Raw genomic sequence first — 9,761 nt, 5'->3', positions numbered from 1 at the left:
AAACAGGTCTGGCATACTTTTATATAGCTCGTAAGGTAGACCATCGAGACCCGGCGCCTTACCACCGCCGCAGTCCGCTATGGCCTCGATAACTTCCTCAGGTGTGATCGACCCTTCACAGCTCTCCGCATCCTGCCCCGAGAGACGCGGCAGACCGGCGAGGAAGTCCATAAGGTCCATCCTGCCATCCGGCCCATCGCCCTCCCCGAAAAGCCGGGCGAAGTGCTCCTGAAAGATCCGACACATCTCCTCGGGTTCGTTTATCAAATCGCCTTGCGCATTCACCACAGATCGAATTATGGAATCATTTCCACGTCGAGTTTCTACAACCCGTGCCCATCCAGCGGCCTTGATTCCCTCGCACCCCATTGCACGAAGTCTAGCTCTGACGATACACCCCATGTGTTTGGCTTCGAGGTGCTGGTTTAATTCCAGCCTCTTCACCTTTACCTGGGATGCGTCGCCAGCTGTCATGGCTTCCTCTAGGGCCTTAACTAATTCATTTTCTTTCCTACGCCCTCTAGCCACTAATCCTATGCTATATCTAATAGACTCGAATTTAATGGCTCTTTTGAGGGCGTACCACCATTTGTTGTTGACAATGGAACCGGTTAACGCCCTCTTTATTAGTAACTTAATCCGGCTCCTGTACTCCTCAATCGCCAAAAGGGACTTATTGAGTTTCCAATAGCCGGAACCCTTACTACATATCTTGTCTAGGAGCAGTTTACAAGTTACCATCTTGTGGTCACTGTAACTGATCAAGTGAAATTGTGGACGCGTAACTATTTCTTTATCCAATTTTCTAATGAATATCCTATCTATGTAAGACCTAGAAGACCTGTAGCTATTTGACCATGTCCACACTTTTAAGACATCTCAATGCTTCTAAAACAAACTTTTGTTTACCTTTCATCGTAATTTCAATTCAACGCTTAATTCTAGACTGAAATATGTTTTGGAATTTTTGAATTTTGGGTTCAGAAATGAAGCAATTTCTGGGTTAATTCGTGTTAATAAATTTATTAATAATTTCATTTGTAGCCATTAAATCTCTCTCTTTTCAAACTCAATAATAATATTTGATATTTTACGATCTTTTCTATAATATATTCCTTGAAGAAAGATCTCTTTAAATTACAATATATTAGACCATCTTGGATAATAATATACCCCCTTTAAGACGTCTAAATACCCCCATTCTGACTATATATATATATATATATATATATATATATATATATATATATGTATATGTATATATGTTTGTGTGTGTGGATATATATATATATATATATATATATATATATATATATGTATATAAAGCATACTTCGTTTGTTTATTTACGTTTGTCGTAATTTGAATTTAATATATATTTATATTTATATATATATATGTATACATATATAAACAAAATTAAGGGATCAGCAACAAGGTGCTTCACTCCATACCGAAGTTCAGAAATAGCAGCTAAAAATACCGAAGGGCTTGGTAAAAATTATTAATTATTAATTTATTAATAAATTAATAAATTGATAATCCTTTACCCTTTTAATTGTAATATATGTATACATATATATATATATATATATATATATATACGTATACACACACACACACACGTTACTGGTGGTTGCTCCTTACACAGAGTTTTACCTCCTCCTGCACCTTCGCCCGTTCATGTCGTCTGCAAACATCCGCACAGATTGCATCTATGATTCGTACCACCAATACTTGCAGGTAAGTTCTGCTTATTGTGGATTCTAACATGTCTTTTAAGACCCCCCAAATTTAGATAAGAGTTTTCACTCTAATATCCATTGATTTTAAAGTTTATTACCCATATATTAGCGCCAAAACTCTGGTTGCAATTTCTTTATATACAGCCATGGCGATCGATCCGTAAGGACTTTGCTATAGACCTTTGTGGGCGAATTTTTGGCTATTTTGGTAACGATTACATGTTTTATCTCACTAATACATTGTGGAGACATCGTTATATGAACATTATATATATATACATAGGTAATTTAAAAGTAAAAATCGTCTGTATATATATATTTTGGTCGGGTCTGCGGAGAGGGATTAACACACTCCCCGCTAAAATTTCCAATCATTTCTTCTTTATTTTCCTGAGATTTTCGTTGCATTTTGTAATCTTTTCAATAGCTTTGGACTCTGTCCATTATTCACCCTCCATTCTTTTTGCTTGTTTTGGGCTGGACTTAATGAACTTTCGCACCTTTCCTTGAAAAACACATTTAAAAAAAAAAATTCCGGATTCCTACGTTTTTTATTTCTTTATTGCCCACAAGGGGCTAAACATAGAGGGGACAAACAAGGACAGACAAAAGGATTAAGTCGATTACATCGACCCCAGTGCGTACCTGGTACTTAGTTTATCGACCCCCAAAAGGCTGAAAGACGAAGTCGACGGAATTTGAACTCAGAACGTAAAGACAGACGAAATACCAGGAAGCATTTCGCCCGGCATGCCAGCTTGTCGGAAATTACGGAGTAGACAAAAAATATATATATATATATTAACCCCCAATTAAAAATTTTGACCTTTTTCGAAATATTTCATTCCCAATGTTTCAGATGATGGAGATTCCAAACTGCCAGGTTCCTATATATGCAAGAAACCACATTTTCAAAATTTTAAATTCAATAAGCATATAGAGATGTGTATAAAGAGAGAGATAGAAACAACAGCTACACCGTCGTCTTCTATAATAAGACCGCCACGTTTAGTTGACAAATATATAAATAAACGGATGAGAAAGTTTCTAAATTTAAAACTGGAGAAGGGGGTGAAATGTTGCCCCGATTAAAATTTACAACATTAATTATTAATCATTATAGTTAACGTTTACTGGAATGGGTTTAAAACAATGTGGAGGAAACGAATATGGAGGGAAAATGCGCGCAGAAGGCCTGAGATTTGTGGGTGTGTGGGGAAGTAGAGGACTACATCGACATCATTGTTCAAATGTTACTTAATTTATCGACCCTGAAAGGATGAAAGGTAAAATCGATCTCGGTGGAGTTCGAACTCAGAACGTAGCGACAGGCAAAATACCGCTAAGCATTTTGTCCAGTGTGCTAACGATTCTGCCAATTGTTGTTTGTTGACACTCCGTCGCTTACGACGACGAGGGGGGGTTCCAGTTGATCCGATCAACGGAACAGCCTGCTCGTGAAGTTAACCAGCAAGTGGCTGAGTACTCCACAGGCACGTGTACCCTTAACGTAGTTCTCGGGGGATATTCAGCGTGACACAGTGTGACAAGGCTGACCCTTTGAATTACAGGCACAACAGAAACAGGAAGAAAGAGTGAGAGAAAGTTGTGGTGGAAGAGTACAGCAGGGTTCACCACCATCCCCTGCCGGAGCCTCGTGGAGCTTTTTAGGAGTTTTCGCTCAATAAACACTCACAACGTCCGGTCTGGGAATCGAAACTGCGATGCTATGACTGCGAGTCCGCTGCCCTAACCACTGGGCCATTGCGCCTCCACAACTCTGCCAATAAAAACAACACAAAGAGAAAGTGAAGAAAATTGATTTCTTTGATGTCTTGTTTCCTGGAGGCCAAGGAAATATTGAAAGTCTTGGAGTAAAGAGGGAAGCAGGAGATGGGGGATGGGGTGGGGACAGACTGTCACGTGGGGTGGGGGGTGATTGGCAGAATGGCAAAAACAGACAAAATCTTTTGCAATCTTCTGTTTTGGCTCTCAGCGCTGTTGGTTCAAATCCCATTGAAGTCAATCTGACTTTTTGTCTTCCTCTTTCCAGGCTGGTGGGGGTGGGGTGGGGGAATCAATAATATAAAATAGCTTTGGTAGTGTTGTTGTTGGTGATGGTGGAGGGATAGTGGTGGTGGTGGTGGTGGTGGTTTGGAGGGATAGTGGCGGTGGTTGGACTGGTGGTGGTGGTGGTACTGTCCACCTCCTTTATCTCCCCCCACCCACGTTGCCCTGTCAATACTATGACAATTAAATCCATCTTCCTAACCCCTTCCCACCTCTTCTCGCCATTCTACATGAAGCCGTTGAGGGGAGGAGGTGTCGGTGGGGTGGGGGTGCCGACGGGGTGGGGGTGTCGATGGGGTGGGGGTGTTATATTGTCTGGTAGAGCGGGGGGAGGAAAACGGGGGGGTCGGGCAGAGGATGAATTACAGTGATGACAGCGACGACGGTGATGATGATGATGATGATGGTGATCGTAATTATCGTGGTGGGGGGATAGCAGGTGGGTGTGGTGGTGATGATGATGATGATGATGACGATGACGATGATTGTGATGATGATAATGATGCTGGTGGTGATGGTGACAGCGGTGATTATGATGATGATGACGATGATGATGACGATAGTGCTCATCATGGTGGTGGTGGCGGCGGTAGAGGTAGGGATCTCAAGAAGAAGTAAAAACGGAGGGGGAGTCGGAGTCAGTGACGAGTGCAGGTGGTGGTGGTGGTGGTGGAATGTCGGTAGAGGGCGGGGGGGTTGTAGCGGTCGATGGTGGGGGGGAGGGTCTGATGTTACGGAGGTTAAGCCTTCAATTCCCCCAGTGCTTAGTAAATAAAGGTGGGGCGAAAGGAATTTTTTACTTTTCCTCTCTGACAATCCCTTCTTCTTCTTCTTCTTTCTGAGGTTTGGCCTCATTCCACCAGTTTAGGTCAACGATGGCGGCGGGGAGTGGGGGTGGGGACGTGGAGACATAATAGTAGTAATTGTGGTAGTCTTGTTGCTAGTGAAGCGGGGCGGGGCGGCGGGAGTGGTGGTGCAGGTGATCGCGGTGGTGGTGGTGACAAATTGCTGTTGATAGTGGTGGTGGTAGCGGTGGTGGTGGCGCTGGTGGTGGTGGTGGTGGTGGAATTGGTGTTGCTGGTGGCTGTGATGATGGTAGTGGCGGTGGCGATGGTGGGGTTGATAGTGATGGTGGTGGTGATAGTACGGGGTGGGGAGGTCGAAGTGGTGTTGGTGGTGTTGATAGTGACGGTGGTGATGATGGTAGCCGTGGTGGTGTTGGTGGTGGCTGTGATGGTAGTGTTCATAGTGGCGGTGGTGGTGGTGCTGTACTTCTTTGCAGCATTGTTGTTGCTAGTTACACTGAGTCCCCCACTGTTATTGGTGACAATTAGCCAGAGAAACAAATTAAAAGATATCGAAACATAATAGTTCAGCCATGAAACACAAACGATGTACTTAGGCGCCAGAGTGGCTGAGTGGTAAGAAGCTTGCTTGCCAACCACATGGTTCTGGGTTCAGTCCCACTGCATGGCACCTTGGTCAAGTGTCTTCTACTATAGCCTTGGGCCGACCAAGGCCTTGTGAGTGGATTTGGTAGACGGAAACTGAAAGAAGCCCATCGTATATATGTATATATATATATATGCATGTGTTTGTGTGTCTGTGTTTGTCCCCCCACCCCACCATCGCTTGACAACCGATGCTGGTGTGTTTACGTCCTTCGTAACTTAGCGGTTCGGCAAAAGAAAGACAGATAGAATAAGTACTTGGCTTACAAAGAATAAGTCCTGGGGTCGATTTTCTCGACGAAAGGCGGTGCTCCAGCATGGCCGCAGTCAAATGACTGAAACAAGTAAAAGAGTAAAGAGTATCTATATACAGGCACACATAGTCTCTCTCTCTCTCTCTCTCTGTCTTACACACACACACACACACACATACAGAGAGGGGACAGACAGACAGACACAGTGTTATATCTGCAGACAAAGGCTTCATTGATCTGCCAGGGTTCCACACCTACTTGTCTTGATTAAAGATCTTCTTATTTCTGGATAGGGGTGGGGGGGGATGGGGGTTGATGAATGGATAATGAAAGTAGAGAGAGAGGGTGGGGGGCGGAGTAGTTGGAGGAATGGCCATAAGGGGAGGAAGAGAGAGAGGGGGAGAAAAGGAAAGAGAACTTGGGTGTAGAATGGCGCCCTCACCCCCTCACCCCCTTGTGGATGTGTTTCTAGAACAAGTTTGTAATTATGGAGAAGTAGAACATCTATTTATTGTATCTATCTATCTATCTATCTATCTCTATGTATGTACATACGTATGTATGTATATATATGTGTGTATACATATATATATATATAAATTGTAAATGCAAAAATAAAAACAAAACACAAAGGATTATACACACATACACAAACATATACACATATATATAAAAGCATTTTTATAAATATGTGTATATGTGTGTGTATGTGTATATATATATATATATATATATATATATATATATATATATATATATATATATATATATATATATAAACATGTACATTCATGTATCTGTATGTATATCCACAAGTGCATATGTCAATATGTACTTTTACACAGGCGCACATGCACACGTATACACATGTGCATCTGTGGAATGCCAGCGTATAAACATACATTGTTTGGTCAGGAGCTGGTCGCGGGGTGTGGGTGATGCTTTCATCTCTCTTGTTAACCTTGTTGTGTTTGTGTGTCATGAGGTGTGTGAATATATATGTGTGTATATGTGTGTGTATATGTGTGTGTCTGAATTGCATAAAAATGAAAATAACACTAACATCTCATCTTAACAGATATATTCACCAAAATTACATAAAAATATCTTGAAATACCATCCCATCCCTTACACCCTATCCCACATACCCCACCGTCTGTCTACCCACATACCCCACCCTCAGCCTAACCCACACCCCACCCTTGCTTTCCCCACTCGCCTCCCCCACCTCCCAACACCAGTTGATCCTCTCTCCTCTCATCACCCACAAACTTCTCCACTGGACTTTCTACCTTCCTACACTTTACGAATTCTGTTTTGGACTTTCTACACGCTGGCTGCACTTCTCCTGCCTATGGATTACTCTGGACTCTTCTGTATATATTTATATATAAATATATATATTTATATATATATATATATATATATAGATAGATAGATAGATAGATAGATAGATAGATAGATAGATAGGCAGACAGACAGACAGACAGACAGATATAGATATGAATATACATACAGATAGATAAATAGATGGAGAGAGATATGTATATATAATAATGTATTTGGATGAAGTGTGATCTCTTGGTGTTAGATGATGTCTGCCACCATTAACTTCTCCTCCTCCTCTTCTTCCTCCTCCACCACCATCAGTGCCAGGAAATCGTCAATACAGTGAAGTATTCGTGTCAAGTAACCGGCAGTTCCTAGTTCCGTTCCCTCTTCAGCAACAACCACTTACACCCACTAACATCACCACCACTGCAACCACCACCACCACCACCACCGCTTATATCTCACCACTTTCATGGCTGCTACTAAGATTACCACCACCACCACCACCGAAGCACTCCCACAATGACTGTACACTGTCCACTTTTTGTTTTCTCTATCTGCCATGGACTGCTTGAGACTTACAATCTTCCTACACTCGGATCCCGGGATCTTATGCTCATATATCTATATGTATAATCAATATATATATATTCTTTTATTCTTATGCATGTTTTAGTCATTTGACTGCGGCCATGCTGCAGCACCACCTTTAGTTGAGCAAATTGATCCCAGGACTTATTCTAAGTCCTACTTAGAATAAGATATGGGAACATAAACACACCAGCATCGGTTGGTAAGCCTTCTTTTTTCTGTGGAGGGCTTATATGCTCCTTTATTAGACTATTTCCCTTAGTCATTGCATGGTGATCGCTATAAGCTTTAAGCTTATGCAAAAATACCATTACATATATATATATATATATATATATATATATATATATATGTATATATATTGCGTAAAAATTAATCTATATACAGTATATATAATGAAAGTATTTCTCCAGGAGGAAGTCATTATCGTTTATAGTTCATTAGTTCCGTAAAACAGAGAGAGAGTAATATACATATGTGTGTGTGTGTGTATAAATATATCTATAAATATTTATGCACATGCATGTATATATATATATATATATATATATTTACACACATGTGTATATATAACACACACAAACGTACACATTTACATAAATATACATCTCTCTCTATTTATCTATCTATCTATATATACACACACATACACACACACACACACTCACACACACACACACACACACACACAGATTGGTTTAAACGGTGGTGGAGAGGAGGTGAAGAGAAACCGGCAGATTATGGACGGAGCCGAAAACACAGACAGATGGGGATTAATAAAAAAAAAAGTATGTTTTGGGGTTTGAAAATCTATTCCCCTTCCCCAACACATCTCACTGCCTTAGAACACGTGAAGGCTCCAAACTCAAAGAATTCTCAATTCCTTTGATCCTGGCTTCTTGGAAATGGTAAATTCATCAAGACTGTGTAAACACCTTCAGTTTTTCCTGTGTTAAATAATTTCCAGCACCAAAACACCAGATTGTAGAGAACCAGTTGAGGCGTTGGAACATCGGATAAAACACCTTGTCATAATTTTTTTGGACTCTGTTGTTCTGTGTTCAAATCTTATCGAGGTTCTCTTTGTCTTTTATTGTTTTAGGGTCGAGGAAAATGGACCGAACCAGACCAGTGGTTTTTCGGTATCTTTATCTTTTACCGATTTCAGTCATTTGACTGTGGCCATGCTGGAGCACTGCTTCGAAGGGATTTAGTTAAACAAATCAACCCCAGGGTTTATTTTTTTCCCTTCTTTTCAGCCTAGTGTTCATTCTATCAATTCTTTAGCCAAACTGTTAAGTTATGGGGATGTAAACGCACCGACATCAATTGTCAAGCAGTGGGGTGGGGGACAAACACACACATACACACACACACACAAACATAGGCTATGGGGCGGGGTTTACTTCACTGGTGATTTAAACGAATAGGTACGCTGTGTGAATGTTATAATTGGTCATCCATTAGGTTCCAAGTCCACAGCTTGGGATGGAGTTAGGAATCCATTCTAGGGTTCCATGTTAGCAGGTATATACATACATACATATATATTGGGGCCTGGTGCAGCCTTCTGGCTCGCCAGCCCTCAGTCAAACCGTCCAACCAATGCCAGCATGGAAAGTAGACATTTGACGACAATGATGATGATATATATGATGGGCTTCTTTCGGTTTCCATCTACCAGATCCATTCACAAGGCTTTGGTCAGCCTGAGGCTGCAGTAGAAGACACTTGCCCAAAGTGCCATGCAGTGGGACTGAACCCAGAACCATGTGGTTGGCAAGCAAGCTTCTTACCACACAGCCAAGCCTATGCCTTTATATTTCATATTTTTGTTCTGCTCATTACAAACATCTGAAATTCATTTCTTTTTCTTCTTTTATGAAAACCACAGTTTTTCTTATAAACGCAGACATTTCAATGTTGTTATCCTCTAAACTTCAAAATTCCTCAGCAAATAAGAACAAAGTGGTGTGACTCATGCTTTAGCAATATCAAACCGACTGAACTTCGAACTACAAATACTAACAGCGTTAATAATAATAATAATAATAATAATAATAATAATAATAATAATCTTATTATTACTCACACTAATAATAGAAGTGAAGCACATGACTGTTGGCATTGTTATGATTCTGTGGCCAGATTCCATTGTAACATTCCCAATTATAATATTATGGAAACCTGTTTATTAATTAGTAAGATTTCACTGTTGGCTGAGTTAATTAATCTACCGTTGTGGTTTGGATTACGTTTCGTCTTTTATGATCTTTTCATGCGTGGCTGAACATTTTAGAAATCGTTCTCCTTATATTTT

General features: G+C 40.8%; 1 long non-coding RNA gene across 1 annotated transcript in view; it reads left to right on the top strand.

The window, feature by feature from the left end:
• The first annotated feature begins 1,622 nt into the window (after positions 1 to 1,622).
• The window catches only part of LOC149130274 (uncharacterized), a 126,927-nt gene continuing 118,788 nt past the window's right edge, over positions 1,623 to 9,761 (top strand). Inside the window, exon 1 of the long non-coding RNA XR_016239065.1 lies at positions 1,623 to 1,741. This is a non-coding gene — a long non-coding RNA (uncharacterized LOC149130274). The remainder of the gene's footprint in view (positions 1,742 to 9,761) is intronic.

The sequence above is a fragment of the Octopus bimaculoides genome, chromosome 29 (assembly GCF_046866305.1).
Source record: "Octopus bimaculoides isolate indiv1 chromosome 29, ASM4686630v1, whole genome shotgun sequence".
NCBI lineage: Eukaryota > Metazoa > Mollusca > Cephalopoda > Octopoda > Octopodidae > Octopus > Octopus bimaculoides.
This window is presented reverse-complemented; position numbering and strand designations above follow the sequence as displayed.